The sequence below is a fragment of the Centrocercus urophasianus genome, unplaced genomic scaffold (genome assembly GCF_019232065.1).
Source record: "Centrocercus urophasianus isolate 14NV4802_14NV808 unplaced genomic scaffold, USGS_Curo_1.0 seq_12, whole genome shotgun sequence".
In the NCBI taxonomy this organism is placed as follows: domain Eukaryota; kingdom Metazoa; phylum Chordata; class Aves; order Galliformes; family Phasianidae; genus Centrocercus; species Centrocercus urophasianus.
The window spans coordinates 16456818-16477713 of NW_024884364.1; the positions used below are offsets into that span (position 1 = coordinate 16456818).

General features: G+C 48.2%; 1 protein-coding gene across 5 annotated transcripts in view; it reads left to right on the top strand.

The window, feature by feature from the left end:
* The first annotated feature begins 10203 nt into the window (after nt 1-10203).
* The window catches only part of BCL9 (BCL9 transcription coactivator), a 30019-nt gene continuing 19326 nt past the window's right edge, over nt 10204-20896 (top strand). Inside the window, exons 1-2 of one of the 5 annotated variants that reach the window (XM_042809937.1) lie at nt 11008-11028; nt 11312-11372. The gene's annotated coding sequence lies outside the window, so the exon portion shown is untranslated. The other 4 variants (XM_042809938.1, XM_042809940.1, XM_042809939.1 and 1 more) reach the window with 4 other exon arrangements.

The following is a 20896-nucleotide window of genomic DNA, read 5'->3' on the forward strand; positions in this document are numbered from 1 at the left end:
CTAATTTATGGAGCCAGATTTTTTCAAGCGCATTGTTCAGCCACATGTTTTGTGTGGTGCTGGGCGTGTGGTACATTGCTCCTCGCCTCCTCCCCTAGCGGGTTCCACTCGGATGTTTTGTTGTGAGTATCGGTACCCCAGGGGCTGCTGGCTGGCTGGCTGCGGGCTGTGGCTGTCTTGTCCCTGAGCAAGTTGTGCAGCCTGATCCGGCACTCTCGTGTGCTGGTGTGGGGCAGACTGGATGCCATCGGGTACCTACCGGCGTGGCCTGTGATCAATATTTCCCGTGATTTTCACGGTGTTAAAAGCCTTCCTTTTAAAGGCTTGGAGGTTCCATCTGTACGTGGAGGAGAAGTTTGTTGTCTCAGTTTGATGGTCTTGCCGCTTGCCTGTGAGGAGAGTGGCTGATCAGCTCCGGTGTGCTGCAGGAGGCATGCCTAGGGGGAGATGAAAGAGAACAGGACTGCCCTTACAAGAAAGCAGACCTTATCCTGAGCCTGAGCATGGGCATGAGAGCTGGTTGTCTTAACCCAAGCTATCAGCTGGCTTCTGCACAGTGAGAAGCCCTGTCAGTGACAACGACTTCGGTTTGTGCTGCCAGGACCTTCTGATCACTGTGCACTACTGTACATGAGAAGAGCATCTGAAAGGTGCTCTCTGAAGAGCCATTATGTATTCTGTGGTCTCTAACCTTGCATTAGCAGATCACCTTAGCCCCTAACCCTGTCGCTGGGATGCGGTGGAGTCATTTCATCTACCAGGTGTGAAAATCATATTTGACCATGTGAGGATTGTCACTCTGTCAGGTGCACTACAGTCTCTATTTTTTTGTTTGTTTGTTTTCTAGAAAAAGATTTTGTTAGAACTACAGGGTATCATTAAAGATTTATATGTGGCAAATACATCCTTTTTTTTCCTTTATTTTTTTGCAGAGCATTTCATTTTAGAGACCTTCACAGTATTCGTTTCAAGTAGAATTTCCTCCTCTGTTTTAAAATATTTCCTCTGCCTATGGATTTTTGCGTTACTCACAGTGTGCAGTGCTTTCCCCAGACTACACTATTAAGTCGAGGTTCCTTGCTGACAGCTTTGAGGGACTGCTTTTGAAGCCAGAAAGTCAATTTGCTGTGTCCTGAGCTGTGACCCAGCATTGCATCCTTCCTGCTCCAGGTTGTATTCCAGCATCTAACAGAGCTGTGGGTTTGCCCTCGACTTGTGCTGATGTGTCCCCAGATGGTTCCGGCAGTAGCCCAGAGCTTGAAGTGGGAGGTGTTTGTTTGAGCTGATGTGCACCAGCCCTTGCTGTGCCCTGCAATGAGGCCCCAGACCACTGTTCTGCTGGCAGGGAAGGAGCTCTGTGATGGCTAGCTGAGATGGGGGATTCAGCCATCTTCTGGTGGCTCGTGCTTGTCAGACATTGGAGGGCTGGTTCAGAGCTTCAAGCATCTGGCTGATGGTATTTGGCTTTGTTTACTGTAGTGCTATAGCCTTAGGGCCGCAGAAAGTGCAGCTTTATTGAAATCATTGGAGTTGTGCTTGCTTATGGCAGCAGGCAACTGGGGACATGTTTTTTTGGAGCATGTTGCCAGGAACATAAACCCTTTTCTTTGGGAGATGCTTTGTAAGGATGTGAGTGCCTCATGTGAGCGCCTGGGAAACATTGTCCTAATGGAAACAGGATGCAAAAACGATTGGGTCTCAGAACAACTGTTGTTTCTCCCCTGCATTTGTGACTTACCAAGTCTGCCTTCTGAAGGTTCTGGACAATATATGCACCACTGAAAACTGGGATGCCACAGAGGACACAGCAGTCTCTGTGCATGTGGAGATAGTGAACCAGGTAAGGAAGCAAAGTGACTTGTGTGGTACAAGGGCAGGCAGCAGTTGTGTTATCTGGGCCAAGTGGCAGCAGTCTTTATTGTTGTCTCATTCTTAAGCTGAAGGTACCTGTGCTTCATGGTTCCAATGCTTACAAGAGATTCGTGCTACACCCTTTGATGTTGGATACTTATATAAAAGCAATTACCAAAAATGCAAGTGGTTTTTGAAAACAATGTGGCCATAATATTACCCGCAGTCCTTGTTTCCTGGCTGGATTTCTGGCATTCATTTTGTTGTGGCCTAAGAGAAAGGACGGGCACAAGGTGCAGGCTGCCTGCAGGAACAGCCCATGTTGCAGGCAGCTGTATCCCGTGAAGGTAACATTAGCTAGGCAGGTCCCCTCTGCAGCACCATCTCACTTGTTAAATAGATGCTCTGAGATATAAAGATGTAGAGAGAAAAGAAACATGCTGTCCTAGGTGTCTCTCAGGATCTGCAAGGCAGGTATTGTGAGCAGATGCATCCATACAAGGGAGTAAACAGACATAATTTAAAAGAAGCTGGCAGATTTTGTGCTCAGATGGACTAGGAACTTTCACACAGTCTGTTCTTGCGGTTCAGCTGTGAGAGGCCAACACCTTCAGCAGAGAGTGACTAGCAAAACGTTTGGACAGAAGTATGTCCAGTCATGACATCTGTTGCTAAAGTAGTCCAAGTGCACAAGTGAAAATGCAGGACTAGAGTGAAGCGTTTATGTAGCTATGCCAAAACTCTCAAGTGCCCTCTAATAGGGATGGGTATAAGATGCCAGTTTTTGTCAGTATGGTCTTCTGTCATCTGGGATCTTGCAGATCTGAAAAGCCTCCGCTGATTATTGCAGGAGAAAGTCAGCAGCACGTGCTGATAGTAAAGCAGTGTCTGAAGAGCAAGGGGGAAATCTGATTGTTTTCTATGGAGGGTTGCACTGTTTTATGTAATCTTCGTGCAACACCTATAAATCAGTGACTAGCACTTCTCGAATGTATTGCCTTCATCAAAAGCTGTTTGAAACAACAGGTAGCACCTATTCATTCAGTCTGAGCTCCCCTGACATTTTTAAATGACAGATAATGAAAACTGTCTTCATTATAACTCAAGCAATTTCATCAGGCTGTCACCAGCAAACAATGGCAGACTAGAGACTGAGCAGCCCTCAGCACCACTCTCCTCCGCACCTGTGCAAATTTGCACGTCTTTTGGGGTGCTAGGATGTGATGCAAAATGTGGCTGACTGCTGTCTGTTTCCATTCAGCTGGGGAGGGGATTCCTGAGCATCGAGTCAGAGCAGCCTTTTCTGTTGCTTCTGGGAAGTGTAAGGAGGGGTGATTTCTCAGGTGAGACGATTTCTAGTATGGAAGGCACTTGCGGTCAGTAGGAACATGTTAAAATTTGTCTGGAAAGCAGCGGTCAGATGGCATAAAAATGGAGCGCAAATGTGAGAATGATTGTGGGTGAGAGACGTGGCTTATCTCACAGAGTGCTGAATTCTGCACTGCCTTCAGTTTATGAATGGATTTAAAGCACTGTGCCAAGCAGAGCATATTGCAGTTGTCTAATCCTAGGTGACAGAGGCAGGCATGATAGTAGGCAGAGCTTCATCCAAGAGGACTCATCAGATCAGTCCAGGCAGCCTGGCATTACCGCTACCTGATCTGCGGGAATCGGTCCCAGCCCCTGAGTCTGAACTGCCAAAGGGAAACCTCGTTGCAGGAGCAGCTGTTCCTCTGTGCTGCTAGCTTATCTTGCCCCGCTTGTCTCTCCCCAGCCAGCATTGCTTCAGGCATGCTTGAGCTGAACGTCAGTCACTCGGGTCCTTCTCACCTCTCTGTCCCCATTCACAGGCTTAACCCAGCTGCCCCCCGCAGTTAGTTTAAGAGGGAGCAGAAGGAGCATCTCGCAGCAAAGCATCGTTTGTATGAGACAGCCGTGGTATGGAAGAGGCTAGCACCGGGGAGTGAATTATAGGGGCACGGGGAGGAAAGAGGCTGCGGTGGAGAGAGGGTTGTTATTGGAGCACACAGGGAGCCAAATGACTGAGATAGAGGGTGTAGATAAATAGTTAGAAATAGCTACAACGGTGTGATTTGGAAGGAAAATCAGTCACTGCGTCAGCCTCCAGTGGCGCTCAGTTTAGTGGTAAATTACAGGCAGGTTAGGGCTGCAAGAACGTCGGTGACCCTGCGAGGTGCTGGGGAGAGAAAAGTTGCGGTAGCGGGGAGTAAGATTCAGATCTCGTCTATCTGAGTATGAGTATCTCAAGGTGAAATAACAGAAGGAGAGGAGGCGGGAATATTGATTTCTGCCTCACAAAACAGACAACAACGCCTACTTTTTCATAGCAAGAATTTAACCATTCGCTTTAACGGGCCAGTCTGCAGTACCGTGGGGGCTTGGTTTCTTCTTCATGTGCAATCTAGAGGGGAAGTCATGCTGAAGTTATTTTTATTTTATTGTAGCCTCGTGGGAGAGATGTGAGCCACGTTTTACCCTCAAACATCTGTGCGCTGACTGTAGGGGCAGCTGTGGTCTGTGGTGCTGCTGCCCCGTTGTGCAGTGGGCGGGCACTCCAAGCAGCCAGATGCTGGAGATACAAGGAGCCAGCTATGCCAAAAGGGCTGTTGTACATGTTGACCACAGATGACTTCTGCCCGTCTGTCTGTGTGAAAGCAGACTTAGCCTTCTTCCATTTACCCTGTGAAAAGGATGCTGCTAATGGAAGGCGATTTCTTCAGCTCTTCGGGACATTTGCAGGAATATTCCTTTGGGGTTAACATTCTGTTTGGTTGGTTTGATGCCATGAAATTGCACGTGTGTGTGCCCCTGCGCAGTGGGACAGGCATTACAGAGCTATGTGGCTGTGCTGGGGTGCTTGCTATGTTGGAACAGGCTCATCAGGTGGCTGAATGGAAGCGGGAGGTGAGCCTGGCAATTTTCTGGGCTGCAGCCATGCCTATTCTCATTGCAGTCAAAGACAATCATACGCATACAAAAGGAGTGTAAAGTGATGGCTGAGAATCTTAAAATGCTCAAGGGCCAGGCAGTTCCGCAGCCAAATTCTCCTGGCAGGGCCACAGCGCTTGCTGTATGTTGGCGGTTCTCTGTAAAACATAGGAGCAGTGTAATGGGAACAGTGTTCCTGGGCAAACATTGGTTTTGGAACCTCCTGTGTGCCAAATTTTGCCACCTCTGTTTTGCATCAATTCATATTTTTCATGCAGTGCATGACCATATGTTTCCCCAGATTCTGTTTACCTGATTTCCCTTCTGATTCAATATCTCTTCTCTCCTTCTTCCTTTTTTTTTTTTTTTTTAAATTTTTTTTTTTTAATCACAGAGGATAAAACTGAGCATTTATCTGTACTGCTGCATAGCATTTGCCTCATACCTGCTTGTTGACTTTGGAGACGACTCTTTAAATAAGGCGAGAGCTTCCTGCGCCTATGATGTTACAATGTGTGGGATTTGTTCATCACATCTCAGTTTTGTTGTGGGATAATTTGAACATTGGATGTGTAAACAGAAGTTTACTTATATTAAGTGTAAGAAGTGTTTGTCCTGGGGAGGTAAGTTTAGTTAGCCCTTGAAGAAAGGCAGATCAACTAGAAGGCTGCCTGGAGATGCATTTCTGTCATGTATTTTAACCACAGGTCTGGCTCAGTGCTCCAGCCCAAACCTGATTAGGGCTCGGGTTGTTTGGAGATTGATGAGTGAATAGGAAAACACCAGATTAAATGCTTCTCTGTGGAGATAGGAATAGCGAGAGTGAGGCATTACTTGCCCAAGCTGAGTCTGCCATCATCTGTACGCTGTTGCCACAGGGTGATGTTGAGCAGCCTGCACTGCCTGCCTTCCTAGCAGACATCTGCACCCTCTGCAGCCAGCAAGGCAGTGGCAATCCGTATAGGTGAGCTACAGGAGGCTTTATCCCAGGAGCAGGGACAGAAGTAGGGATGTATAAGTGTGTTTTTGCAAGAACGTATATATGTGTCTGCGTATATATATGTATATGGATATTGTTAGAGATATGTTTGCTTTTCCCTTCTCTATGAGTTTGTACGGTTCCACACACATCAAGGTGCAGAGGGACCATTCACCTGAAACCATTAAGGAGTGTTCTTTGGTGTTTGCAGGTTTGAGGATCGACAACACTGTCTGGGCTCAGAGTAATGTTGAATGCTAAAAGAAACTGAACTACAAACAAAGCCACAACCATCTGCCCCCCTCCCCCTAATCTCCGTTTCCTCATCTTTCTGGAATGATTTATAACAGATAAAATATTTTTTTGCAAGAGGCTTTTTTTCCAAGTTAACAGTGGATGTTAAACTACCCTTTGCTGTGGTCCTTTGCTGTCTCTTTTATACCGTCCAGATTTAGATTTTATCCCACAGCACAATCCCTGAAGATATCTCCCCTGTACCGAAGCAGAAAGATCATGGCACTGTGAGAACCATCATCACCTGGGTTCCTCACAGAACAGGGTGTTTTCTTTTGAAGAAGGCTCATTAGAACACAAAGCCATGTAAAACTCAAAGCTCATCAGAAGATTTCATGGAGTGCTACAGCTCCAGAGCAAGAAGAGGGCAAAAAGCCCCAGACCCAAAGCAAACAAAGCAAAGCATCCTCCCAGTGATTTGTGTTCTTCATTTCCAGCCATGCTGGCATTTTACACTGACTTTGCACGGGTGTATGTGAATAAAGAAGTCAGGAGGCAGTATGGAGAGTAAGGCTCTTAAGGAGTTAGTGGAGCTTTCCTGCTGGAAGGTTATGATCACACTGAAAGTGGGAAATCTTGCCTCAGCAGGCAGGAAATATGTGATGCAATTTCAGCACAGAGTTGCTGGAGATAAAATAGCCCATAAACTGAAAAAAAAAAAAATATGGAGGGAACACTTTGCATGGCCAACGTGCCGTGTCAAAGCTAGTGATGGGGGATCCTTTGACTGCAGAAGCAGTGGTGCACTGACCACGGTACGTGGTTACTGCATCCCATTCCTGTAGGGAGGAGCGTATATCCCTGATCCTGGAAGTAATAACTGTCTGCAAATTCTTCTGAGTGGTGGCGGATTTTCTTGAGGGAACATTTTTAAGCATCAGTGGCTGAAAAGGCACAATCTGCTGTTTCACTGAGGTGATGTTTCTTTCACGTGAAATAGTTGTGTGGTTAGAGCTGGTTTAGCTTCAGAGAGTGGATGATCAGCAGGATGTAACTTCAGATGAGAGTCATGCCTCCAACTTCCACATGCTAAGGCTCCATGTTGCCATTTCTCCTGCCCTCAATCTCATTTTCAAAAATTCCTCTTCTTCAGATGTTTCCACCTCCTCCAGTTGTGCCAGTTCAGCCACTTGTTGGGATGAAATCTGCATTGGAGCTGGTCTGGCATTAAGGGGTTTTCTTGTTAGTAAGGCTTTCAAAGAGAAGTTGGATTGTTTAAATGGTTCACCTGTGAGTGTGGCTACATAAACTGTTTGACTGGCACCAATGAATGGCAGTAACTGTGTGAAAGAGAGGGTGGAAGGATCCTCTATGTCTGCTGCAGATGGAGTAGTGAAATGGAGCCACAGCCCTACACACTCTTAATATTATTTGCATGAGTAGCTCCATTGTATTTCAGTGGGACTCTACTCACACACGTAAAATTTGCAGGGCCAGGCCCCTAATGAGCATAAAAGCTGGAATTGGGGTGTGCCGGCATCTATAGCAAGTGTAATGCAAATGCATTCTGCTGGCTGGCCTATCTCGTCTAATCTGTTCTGCAGAACTGGAGCTCCTGTAGCAACTTTCCTTAGGCTTGGTTCACACTGATGGAAGAGGAACCTGCTTCTGAGTTGAAAAGCTGGTCTTCTGACACTGCTGGTGCCAGGGAGCTGTGAGGAGAGTGTACCTAGGATGGTGAGCTGCACTGTTTCCAAGGTGTTCTTGGATCTGCTGGAGCACTCTGCAGAGCCAGGGCAGCCGCCTTCTCTGGTGCTGCTGTTACAAGCGTGGCGAAAGGAAGGCAAGCCTCGTGATAAGGTGATGCTCTGCAAATTGGCCAGGGCAATTCCATGGTCTGGGGCTTGACTTCCCTGTTGTACAGCCTGTTGTCACAGTGAATGTCATTTGGGAGCCTCTTGTTGTTAGTTCCCATGGTAAAACCCTTCGAGGACGGCACCAGGGGACTCTCAGCTGAGAATCCCTGCCTTGGGAATTCACCACTTGTGACGGTTTGCTGTGGCAAATTCCCAAAGGCGGCGGGTGCAGCATCAACTTAACTCTTGAGGGTGAAGCAGAACACCTTGATAGTTGCTATCCGGAGCCCCAAAGAGAGGAAGGAAGAGACATAAAGCCGTTGGAGGGGAGAGGCTTGGTGTGGTTATTTGAGACCGCTGCCTGCAGAGTTGCACAGTCATTTATAACTGTTTGAAATGCGGGGGGATGGGGTTAGGGGGGATGGGAGGGGAGCCAGAGGAACCACAGCATATGTGTGCTCGGAGCATTTTATGCTCCCTTTCCCCCTGTAGCTCCTCCAGGGAGAAGACAGCAAAGTACTTGGCCAGAGGAGGGATGAGAACAAGAACAGCAGCCTGCTAACACCTCGTGCTTGCCGCTGCTGTTGTATTTGTCAAGACTGAAGCACAGAGTAGGATCTCCTTCAGAAAAATTAGACTGGGTGCCTGGCTTCTTTAGTCTCCTTAGGAGAATCCCAGCCTTCACCACCCCGCTTAAGCAAAGGTTCCCCTTCAACAAACCACAGTGGGTGCGTGATATCAGTGAGGGCAGGGCTGGCTCTTGGGCCTGCAGCACCATGGGTGTATGTGATCCATACACTGTGTTTTGCTGCCTTGACCTGGGCATTCTGTGAAGCCTCTCCGTTTGCTGAGCCACTTCTAGAGTGGGAAGTGCAAGGGAGAGGAGAAAATGTGGGTGTTACCAAAAATGAAGGCCTGTATCGGTGTAAGAGTAGGTAAGGCTTGTGCGTCAGTGAGCTGAGCCAATGGCAGCAGAGGTGGTAGTTTTAAGTGGAGCTGAGCAGTTTGGTTTCACCAGTATGTTTCCACAGTGTTATTGATCTCAACCGGAAGGCTCCCCTAGGGCTAGCAATGGTGGGTGGGTTGGCAAGGCTGGCTGGGGACTGGGAGTGCCACCTTGGGGTCAGGGATGCTGGGAACAGACTTGTGTGGAAAATGTAACCCAGAAGTCAAAGGGCTATCCAGGGTCTGCAAATTGGAAGGGTTGAAGGCTGCTGCTAAGAAGTATCCACCTCGAGGAAGAATATCTAATAGCTTACCAGGTTTGAGTTAGCTACTGTTGCAGTGTTCAGGAGGTTGTAAAGAGGTCTTGCTTTTAGTTTTGCGAAGGGATGGGCAGGGACTGGAGAGGAGGAAAAGGCACCTGGGGAACAAGGACAGAGATGGTTTCATCTCCAAGAACGGCACCCTGTGATGCCAGGGCCGCCTTCTGGGATGGTGCTAGAGGTGGGAAAGGGACCTGGCATTGCAGGTCATCTGAGGATAGAGGGAGAACCCACTGCATTTCTGTTCGCTTCTGGTGGTGTTTGGCAAAACAGGTTATTCAAGCATTGCGGATATGCAAAAACCAGCTGCCTGCTTTCCCCACTGAGACTGCAGCGGTTCTGTGCACCTCTGTCAGCTGCGGGATGGAAAGATCTTGCTTGTAGCCCACAGGATTGCCCATTTTAAGGATGTGTTGTGGGGGGTGAAGGTTGGTGGATGCTGAAAGTGCTTTTTTCACCAAATAAGTCAGTGGCTGAGAAGGATGGGAGGCCACTGCAAACCTTCAAAACTCCTCAGTGTTAGCTAGACTCCAACCACACCAGCATTCAATCCCCAAACATGGGACACGTGTTCAGGACAGGACGCCGTGGCACATCTGCATGCCGATAGATTGTGTCCCTTTGCCATTTGCTGCCTGCTTTCTCTGCTCAGCTGCCGGCTGCTGCCCGGCCTGATGCTGTCTTCACCAGAAGAAGCTCTCGGCTCTCTTCAGAAGCGCATGGAAAGGAATTTTTACGCCCGGCTTCAGCGGCCCGACGGCGTGCGGTTCCCTGACGGCCGTGTCCGATGGGGGGCCGTTAGACGGCGGGCAGCCCGCGGTGGGCGCGCCGTCTCTTTAAAAGGGGCGGAGGGGCGGGGTCACCGCGGGCGGGGGCGGGGCTATGCTAAGAGAGGGGGCGCGGCCAGCAGGAGGTCGGGGCGGCGCTCCTTGCAGGCGCGGGGGGCGCCGCGCCTGTCCCTTTAAGAGCCCGGCTGCTACCACCGTGCGGGCGAAGGCGGGAGGGGAGCGCGTGCGGGGGGACAGGGGAGGGGGGGAAGGGGCGCAGTCCCCGCCCCCTCGCTGGGGAAGGGCGGGCCGGGAGGCCGGGCGAGACCACTGCCCGGAACGGGGAGTAAGAGGCGGTCCCGCCGCCGGAGTGAGTCGGGGACGGTACCATTCCCGGGGCGGGGCGCGCGCGACGGGCGGTACCATCGCTCTCCGCGGGTTGCGGGACGCGGCGGGAGGGGGGAGGCGGGAGGGAGCGGGGCGCGGGCCGGGGGGGGAGTGGTGGGGGGAGAAGAAGCGGTGCGTGGGGAAAAGAGGGGACCGGGAGGGGGGGGGGAGCGGGAGAGAGGGGCTGCGATGGGCGGTACCACGCGTGCGGCGAGGAGGGGGGGGAGGCGCCGGCGGACAATGGAGCCTGTGTGTGTTTGCGGGAGGGGGAAGGACCCGCCGCCGCCGGGGGGAGACGCCGCGCCGCCCCCTCCCGCCCGGGGCTGAGCCCGGCCGCGGCCCCCGCCCCTCCCCCAGCGGCCGGCGGTGAGTGAGGGGAGGCGGCGCTCGGCCACTGCCTCCCCCCCCCGCCACCATCACCACCAACCAGCCCCCCACCTCCTCTTCAGCCGCCCCCCGGCGACGGCCGCCGCCCGCCCAAAGTTTGAGAGTTGGGGGCCGGGGGGAGAGCGCCGCCCGCGGGCTGGGGGTGTGCGGCGGCGGGGCGGCGGCGCGGGGATGCGCGGCGGGCGGGCGGGCGGGGGGTTTGGTGTGTGGGGCTGCGGAGAGGTGCACGCGATGCTGAGCTCCGGCTGTCCCGGGGGCTGCGGGGAGGGGGCTGTGCTGTAGCGGAGCCCGCGGGGCTGCTGCGTGCGGAGGGGTGAGCTGGAAGCTGTGTGCTGTGAGCGACGGGCTCTGAGGTGTGTGCCGGGGCTGCTGCGTGGAGAGAGGCGCTGGGTGCGGCACGGGGGGCTTCGGGGCTGAGTCCCGAGAGGGGATGGGACGACTCTTTCGAGGCAGCTGCGGGGGGTGTCCGGGGACAGAGAGCCGGCAGCGCTGGGGAGGGGTGTGGGTCTGACACAGGGCACACCGGGGCACAAAGGTGTGCGGGGCCGGGATGCTGGGGCGGGAGGAGAGGGGTGCAGCGGGGACGTGATCGTTGTTGGGATAGGCTGTGAGGAAAGGCTGGGGGCTTTGTTGCAGGGGGGATCTGAGATATCGGTGTCCGCGTGCAGGGATGTGGAGAGCTGTACGGCAGCACGAGGTATGCTGGAGTTGGTATGGGAGGAGGGAATGTAGCCAGGGGAGGGTGCGAGGAGCTGGGGCTGGAGTGGCTGGAAGGTGGAGGCCAAGTTGTGGGGAAGCACTGGGAGTCAGGGAATGGGTTATGAAGGGCTTTCGGCAGGAGGGACCTGTGTCTGCCAGGGTGTCTGGAGCTGGGGAGCAGCACGTGCAGTTCAGGGGTAAAAGAGCACAGAGAAGCTGAGCGTGCAGTGTGGGGTTCTTTGTGAAGTAGTTGCACGAGGGGAGTCTAGGATACCAGAAATGTGGTCCTATATGTAAGGATCGTGGGCAGAATTATCTGAAGGCAGATGAAACGGTGTGTTTGTAAGTTTCTACTAGACACCGCACACGTGTGCGAGATAGGGAGCTTGTGCCCTGACCTACTGCAGAGGACTAGCAGGGGCTGTCAGCAGAGCGAGGGAGGCTTCTGAAGAGATGCGGCAAGTTCATGAGATTGTTCAGGGTTGTATGATGGGAAGAATCAGAGAATGGCTTGGGTTGGAAGGGACCTTAAAGCCCACTCAGTTCCAACCCCCTGTCATCGACAGAGTTGCCTCCCACCAGCTCAGGCTGCCCAGGGCCCCATCCAACCTGGCACTGAGTGCCTCCAGGGATGGGGCATCCACAGCTTCTCTAGGCAGCCTGTTCAAGAATGCTGTAGAGTCCAGATGGTAAGGGAAATGATGGGACAGGTAGGTACGTGCAAGCAGTGAGGCTCCACTTCTGGGATGAAAGAGTGTCCTGTTCTTCTGTGTGGTCCAACCTTCTACCTGAGGCTGTCATGTACTGCATGATGGCTGAACATTTGGGATGTGGGAGATGTATGGTGTTCTGAGAGAGTAGACAAAGCATGACACAGGACACAGGTGGGGAGAATCAGATGTGACAGTCAACTGTGGGTTACTGTTTGGGCACAAAACATGAAGGTGGTATAGTTAGGTGGTTAGTGGTGGCTTAGCACTAAACAGAATGAGCAATTGGTTAGGAAATTGGCATGAAGCAAAGAGAAGTATCAACTAATAAGTGAAAGTAGGGAGTTGATTGTGGAACAATTCTAAGCCTGCCAGCATGAAAGGGAAGATGCTTTTATTCTCTAGATGCCAGACCTTGCTTGCAGTCAGAACAAGACTGTTGCCTTCTGCGAGAGGAGCAGCAGGTCTCTAGCACTCACCTTGGAAAGCAGCAGCTTCTCCTTGGTTGGGGCAGTTTTAACCTCACTGACTTGGGGCTGAGGAGAGGAGGCTGTATCAAGTCAGGTTTGTCTCACCAAGCCTTGTGGATGACAGGCTACTCTGCTGCCGAAATAGATTTAGAGGAAGCGGAGAAAACAGCTCTTCCAGTTTTGAGGGGTTCCAGCAATGTTTTTATTTTCCTTTGTAAGTATTTTGTCCTGGATTTCTCCATGAAAAGCCCACACATACACTCTAGGAGTGGTGAAGCATCCTTAAATGCATCAACCTTTAAAACCAGGAAAAGAAGTGAAGCTTATTTTCTTCTATTTTGTTGGAAGTTAACATTCAGTCAGTGATTGCTCAACACGTTACAAAAGCAAGTATTGGGAAGCTAAGCAATGCGCTATGTGAAATCAAATAAAAAGAAAAAACAAACAACCCACAGGGTATGGAATGAAAGAAGTGACATACCTAAAGAGCTTTAGTCCTGTCTTCTTTCTGTTCACCTCTCTCCAGCTGTATATTAGGGCTGTAAGGCCTGTTTGCAGTGACTTGGTGCTACAGGTGTGGGGCTGGTGGAGCCGTGTAAGGGCTGGCAGGCGGCTGCTGTGCCTTCATCCAGCACGAGTGCACGTGTCCGAATACCACAGCAGCTTGATCAGCTTTCTGTTGGAAATCATAGGAGCTGCTCCAGTGAGATATTACAGTCGGTGTGATATCACACCATTGGTGTAATGGCTCTGTTTTGGTTCTTTTGTTTTTGTTTTCACTTAGCACCGATCTCCAAGAAAGATTATTTGCAATGAATGTGACCTTTTTTCTAACTCAGAGCATAAGAATAGCTCAAGGGCTCATATTTTTCTCCCCTTGCTGGCTGCTCCTCAAACAACAAAAGAAAGACAGCATTTGTATTTTAAGTTAGAGTTAGCAAGGGTGGCAGTTTTGGGATCTGGGAATTTTCCCATTGAGGTGGGGCTTTTGATGGTGGTTTTTCCAGTCTTTTTTTTTTTTTTTTGTGGCAAAGGGGTCTTGGGATCTTGGATCTCACTGCACTGTTGTGAACTCTTAACACCTTAATTGAAGGGGTGGAGATGCTGAAGCATTAACAAAGACCTCCTTTATCCAAAATGTTAATCAATCATTGACGTTAAATAAGTGTGAACAAAACCAACTAAAAAAAAACCCTAAACAAGTTTTTGTCTAAGTTCCCCCCCCCCTTCCTATTCAGTTGCTCAGTCTTTGGTCAGGTTAGTGTTAGCAATTCTTTTGGGGGTGTGCTTTATCTATGCGTACATGCACGTGTTTTGACAGCGTGTGGTAAAAGTTATGTTTCTGACTTCCCGGTATGTATCTTTTTCTTTCCGAGGCAAATCATTTGCTTCGTAGATGCCATAGAATTGTTTTGAGATAAGATGTGCTCTGCTGTGATGCGAGGGAAATAGCAGGGATATGACAATGCAGTTGTAACCATTTTCTTGCGGGGGAAGGGTGCGTGCATGGTGTCTTTTGGAGCTTTTGTGAGGTTTGGGGAAGATGCTTTTCTTTTGGCTCTTGTGATCGGTTCACTTGTTTGTCGGTCAACACGGTCTTCTAGGCAGGACCTGAATTTTAATGTGGAAGAAAATAAATAGGTTTCTGTTCATACAACCAGAAACTTTGTAGACCTGTTCTGTATATTATGAATACAAAGAATGTGGACTCTTCCCCACGCTTCCCTCCCTCCCCATCTTGCATTGAGCCTTCCCAGTTCACGTACTTGGAGTATTTTCAGTTAGTCCACAGCCAAAGGAACTGCATTTGTCACTGAATATCCAAATACAGAAACTGAGGCACCTATAAGCCACAAGGCTAAAATATTCATGTGCAATGGTTTTTTTGTGGGTGATTTGTACGTACGAGGTGGATAAGAATGGAGTAACCTTTAGTCCATTTCTAGCCGTTCAAAGACTTACTGCTCTGTAATATGTTGAATTTCCATTATTTCTACTGGATTTTTTTCTAGATTTCTGTTTCTTCTTGAGTTCCTAACACACTAGGCAGTTCTGTTGCCTTGCAAACTGTGTGTGTGGCTTTAGAGTTGGTCTTTTATAAATTCAGTGGAAAAAAAAAAAAAACACCCAAACAACAAATTCCTTATCTTTATCTTAGGGAGAAACCGATGCTCAAATGAGTATTCAAACTCATTCACATCCTAAATGTCAACTATGTTACCCAGCAGGATTTGATCTCTCCCACTTTCTAGAAGTTTACCAGGATTTCTTCAGAGCAAGGCAGGCAGCCTTCATAAAATCCTGCTATCTAGTTTGCATGGCCTTGGACTTCACAGAAATCTCGGTGCCTCGGTAAGGTCTGTGGTCTGTTTACATAGATATCAAGTCCTTTAACCCAGCAAGATTTGCTGTGGGCTAGGATTTCCTGCTTACAAGCTCAGCTGGAGTCCCTCTAGTCTTCCTGCTGGCAAAATGAAGGTGTTAACTCAGGTTTTGAGTGCATTTTGTGAATGGAAGGAGGTTTTTTTTGCTGTTTTTTTTTTTCTTTTTTTCCTTTGGTCTGAGTACTGCTGTGCCTGTCGTTTAGAATGCCTTTCCCCGTACCTTTGCTTGTCTTGTTATGTTTTTCTTCTTCTGTTTTAATTCTTTTGGAACTGGATATTCATTTTGGCAGGACTGTGCAAGCACAGAGTTTGGGATTGCAGATCTTGACTAATTGGAGCAAAAAAAAACCTCCAAACACATCTGTTGGGAGAATTTGGAAGTTTCCTTTAAGACCAGGACATCTTACAAACACTGGCTAACTCTGTAGCAACAGCAAGACATGAGATGATATTTAAAGGTGTGCTGAATCCAAATTAACTGTCTCAATATTGTCTTTAAGACGAGCATCGTTCATATTTTTTTTTTTCAGAAATGGGGTTGCATTTTCTGTCTGCATTCTTGCCTTTAGGCCTGTCTACCTGCTGTTCACATGCCTGTGAGCGGTTCTTTCTCTGGCACAGCTGGCTTTTGAGGAGCCTGGCTGCTGGACCCTGCACCAGTCCTTCCTTCGTGCCAGTGCTGCCTGAGCAGCTGGATGCTGAAATGGATCAAGGGACCAATCAAGGGCTATAAGTAGCCTGGCCAAAAAAAAAAAAAAAAAAAGTTATATTTAGCCTGGATCAGTTTGCCAAAGTAGTTTGGTGTTTGGCCAGGCATGCGGTGGTACTGGCACATCAGACAGCGTGGTGCAGGGGTGGAAGTCAATCTTGGTAGCTGCAGTCTTTTCAGCTGGCATTGCTGCCAAAAGGAACGCTCACCTAACTGTACCCCTAAGAGTCTGCTAAACTTGCTAAATGTTATTTACACCTATTTGTTACAGCTTCTCTTGCCTGAGAATGATTCCTTCAGCTCATCCTTTCTGCCAAAAGTGTTTCTCATCCCCAAACGTGTGTGCTGCGTATGAAAAGAGAAGCCACGGTTAAGTGTTAGTGGGGGCAAAAAGGGAAGCGTGGCTGTTGAGCTATGGAGAATTTTCTGCTGCTTCATGGCCGTCTGATGATACAGAACATGTAGTGTAAATTGCTGATAGAATATTTAGCGTGGTTGCAATTAAGCAGCGAAACTCACGCTGTGAGAATCATCAGGAGCAAGAATTCAACAAGAGTTAAAAGGATCAGATGTCTGTAGGAATATGAAGAATATTCAATTATCATAATCAGTGACAGTAAAAATTTTGGAAGAAGTATTAAGCCTGTGGTCTAAACCTTGATTTTATTCTGCTCTAACAGATGTGCTTCTATATTGGGAAAAGAGGGGGAGGGCAGGGGTTGTTTTGCCTGCTTTTACCATGGCGGTCTTGCACGCTTCTCTGGAAACTTTGATTGGTACCAGAATTGGAGATGTGCCTGTAAATTGCATGGGTTCTGGTTTTATCTTGGTGACCCTCCTGAAATCTGGTCTGAGATTCTAAACCGTGACCATGGTGGAAAGTGACCTGCTGCTCCCTGAGTTATGTTTGCTTCACTCCTGTTTCTGTGAGTTGTTCCCCAGAGCTTTGTTTTTTTTCTTCTTTGATGACACTCGCTAAATTCATTTTAAAGGCTGTTAGGAAATTGCAGTCTACTGTATTTTAAGAATGAGTCTTATCTGTTTCAGGTAGCTGAACATGCTCCAAGATCCCTTGTTTTTCAGAGAGACTTAAAATCAGAGATGTGCTGTTCCTTGCTTGGCCTCGAAGAAGGAGCTTGTGGAATAGGGAACGGAGATGAGAAGTGTCACTGTAAGGTGGCTGGTTTGTTTGTGTGCTTGTTTCTGAAGCCTGGTTGGAATCAATGAAATGCTTTTGAAGGAGAGAGAATGGCAAGTATGCTTTACATGTGACACAATTTATCTCAACAAAGCAAGGCTGAGAGGTGCTGGAGCAATGTCCTCTGAGAGTTCACTGAGAATCATTGAGAATCGGGTGCCTCAGTCTCGAAAACAATAGTGATTTTAAGTGCTCCTTAGAGATTTTTGGCAACCTGTGGCCAAAAGAGAGTGTGATATATGTGATAATTTAACTGCATACGGAATGGAAGGAGTGTTTGCTTCCTTCTGTATTCAGGTCGGAGTAGTTGTGATTCAGGAACATGAGCAGCTCCTCTGAGCTGGCTGTCCAGTTTGTCTGACTGTTGGGCCTTTTAAGAAAGGAGTGCCACTATATTCCTGCTGCTTACCTTGGTAGAGGGATGCCTGTGTGCATCAGCAGAGTTGGAGAGCTCAGCAACATTTGTCCATCTTGTCACTGCATGGTCCCCAAGTGCCCTTTGTACTTCTGGAACAGAGGTTGCAGGTACCTGTTTTACCTATGATACCTTTCAAAGCCAGGTGAGGTTGGATCTTGTGGTGAACTTGAGAAGAAAACCAGCCTCTTAATATGCCTGTGATTTATTGACTAGACTGTGTTACTTCCGCTCCACAAAATGCTTTAGATCTGCATTTCTACTTGAGTACGGCTCACGAAAGAGTTTTTGCCACCTATGTGGTGTGTATGGATTGGTGCAGAATATGATGGAATATTCTCTTTTGGTAGCTCACTGCTGAAAACCATGGGTAAGGTCAAGCATGGACTCTTCTTTAGCTTACTCTTTAGCTCTACCCTCTGCATTTTGCTAAAGTGACTTCTTCAGGCATCTCGATACGGCTGTTTCTTTGCCTACAGAATTGCAGTGGTTTATCTACATACTGATCTGGTTTTGTTTGGGGATTGATTAGAGGTGTATTTGCAGTGTAATATAAGCTGTAGCCTGTCAAAGAAGGGCAGCTGCAGCTTCTGCAATTGGAGCTGTTGCAGTAGAGTTGAGGCCATCCTCGATGTGCAGGAGCTCTTCTCAGAATCCGTGCAAACAGAATTGAAATTTTCTGCAGCATTTTATGTGTATGAATGAGAAGGGAGTGAAGAATTTCAGGCTGAAATGGCTTGACAGCTTGTTAGCAAGAAAATGCTCTCTTCTGCCTCAAAAAAAAAAAAAAAAAAAAAAAAAAAAAAAAAAAAGCCCTTAACCTTCTTGTGGTTGGGGATTGAAAGTTGAAACTGTCAGGCAAATAGCCACCATCCAGGAGAAATGCTTCTGAATGTTCTTGTGAAAGGTAGCTTTGATTTGACAGTTGCAAGGCTTTGAGAATAGCACTCTGTTTATACAGCGCTGTAAATACTTTGAAGTTTTTTAGGCTTTGCTGTACATGCGTGGCTATTTAGGATAGTATTAAATGTATACATGTTGGTTGAATGAGGGAGGATTCTGCGGCGGTTGGAGTTGCATGCACTTTGTGCTTTTATAAATCACGTCAAGGCAGTAGGTTAGATAATAAGGCCTGATTATAGAGTTTCTTAATTTCTTGTCAAAATAAGATTTTTGCATGCAGTGTTTTGAGATCTTCTAGGTGACCTCCCATTATTTAACAAATGTCAGTTTTTCATCCCGGCAGCTTTGATACGATCATGTAGCCTCCTGGAGCATGGTGTGCACGCTGTCTTTGCTTGTAGACTTTCTTTGAAGTGCCTTCCTCCTCAGAAGAATCATTGCTGTGCTGACGAGCTGACGTTTAACAGCTAGGAAAGCAGCACGTGGAGGCATCATGCTGGGTCACTAGAGATAGTGATGTGTGTAATGTGCCCAAGGTGGGTCTAAAAGCGGAGGAAGGAAAGGTTCAGCACAGCCTTAGTAACCTGCACGCGAGGGCTGTGGCTGTGGTCGTGTGTGCTTCACCCTGCCAGGGTGGGAGAGCCGGGTGTTAGAAGGCTGTGGGAGGGCTTGTGCAGGTGAGAGAGCAGCTGGTGGTGGTGGTTGTGAAAGAAAACTGATGCTGGACGGCAGTGATGCTTAGGGGAGCCTTGAGACACTGCTCATCTGGGATGAGTGGGAGGCCGGGTCACTGGTCAGCTGAGGTTAGATGAAGGAAGGTATGTGGGTTTCCCCCAGCACTCCTGCCAGACCTGGGGTATGGTGTTCCCACCCAGCACACCCAGTAGCGACGGTCCTCTTTGGAGGAGGTCTGTCCTGTGCTGACCCAGCCCAGCCTCATTTAGCTTATGAAAACGGACAGGATTGCAGCCTGAGGTGTTATGCCTGAGGACTGTTTCATACCTTTCATTCTAGAAGCTTGGCGAGGGGATGCCAAAATGAAACGAAAAAGCACTTGCTTTTTTTGTTTTTCTCCTCCATTCTGAGCTGATAGGTAACTTATTTCTTCCAAGGCTTCTGCTTAAACAGTGTGGTGTCACTGCATATTGAAGAACAAACTCAATTCTCTTCAGTCTTGTATTCCTATCCATTGTTTTCTTTCTTTTTTTTTTTTTTATTACCTGTAGTTGTTGTTCATGCTGATGTCACTATTTATGTTTTAGAAAAAATAAACCCAGAGGAGTAGGGGAGATTGCCTCTGGCTGCAATCCTGATGTCTTTTTGCCCCAGACAGATGTGATTTTGACAGGAGGCAAAGCTACAAAGCCTGTGGACATCTCTGGCATTATGCAGTGGACTCCAAAACATAGTGTTGACTGGTGCTAGGTCTGTTAACTGCTAACATGATGTAGAAAGCTGCAGAAGCCTGTCATATATTGGGGAAATATTGTTAAAGCATTTCTTGAGAAATCTCTGATTGCTAAAAGCTTTTGATCTTTGTCAGTGTTAACAATAGTAGCAACTCCAGAGCAGACAGGCTGCTGCTCAGGTAAGTGACACTCCACGTAAAGTGCTTAAAACTCCAGCTGTAATGTACGAGTACAGCTTTGTTGATGTAAGGAGAGCTGGTATCACTCTGGCAGCTATGCTGAGGATGCTGAGGCTGGTGCTAGTGGGATGTTGCAGCATATCATGGCCACGGTGCACCAAGCACCCTGGTGGCATCCCTGCCAACCCGTAGCTGCAAAGTTGGTGAAGCCATGGTGTTAACAACAGGAATTGTTGGCACCATAATTGTCCAGAAGCAGGTAGTTGTAGCTTTGGTGTGTTGTGGAACTGCATCAGAAATTGCAGGGAACTCCAGATGTCTGTGGACAGCTTGAATCTGCTCACCAGTGTCCATTAATATCTGTCTCCCCTGTTACTTTGTGGAGGGAGTTGTGGAATGAGCTGTATGCAATCAGAAACTATCTATGAAAGGTGATCATCCTCCTTGTCTTAATAGCGCAATGAAGTGTTTTTACAGCACCAAAAGTTTAATGGACATATTATGGACACCTTTTATGGTTTACTGGACCACTTGCCTACTGCAAAAGATTGTTTTCGAATGGTTTCTGTAAATACTCAGAGTGAATAGCTACTGAAACAGCCTTTACATCAGAGCTGCTGTTATCCTTGTGCTTGTCAGAAGGAAGAGAACAGACAGTGGGCTGTTGCATTAGGAATATCATAAAACTCTATTCTCTGAAACTTCTGTTGTGATTGTGCTTTGTCAGTGGTGGTTTTGACTGTGCTTTTTGAAGATCGGAGAATGGAAGGTAGAACTTTCTGTGGCTGTCTCTACTTATTTGGAGTGGACTTCTGGGGGAGACTGGTTCTTTGAGAAACATCCATTTGGTGGTAGAAATAAGGGGGGGAAGTGTGGAAGAAAGTATCTGTGCTATGTTAACCAAGGTGTGTGAATGTGTAGGCAGAGCTAGATCCAGTGGAATGGCACTTATGACCACACATCACATTTGCATGGTGTGGTTTTTTTTTTTCTTCCTTATAGTTTCAGGAAGGTTTATAGCATGGTTGTGAAATCTTACATTAATCTGAGCTACTCAAAGGGACTTATTTTCTGGTAGTGGCATAGTCTCTCTCTCTTTCTCTCTTTCTCTCTTTCTCTCTTTCTCTCTTTCTCTCTTTCTCTCT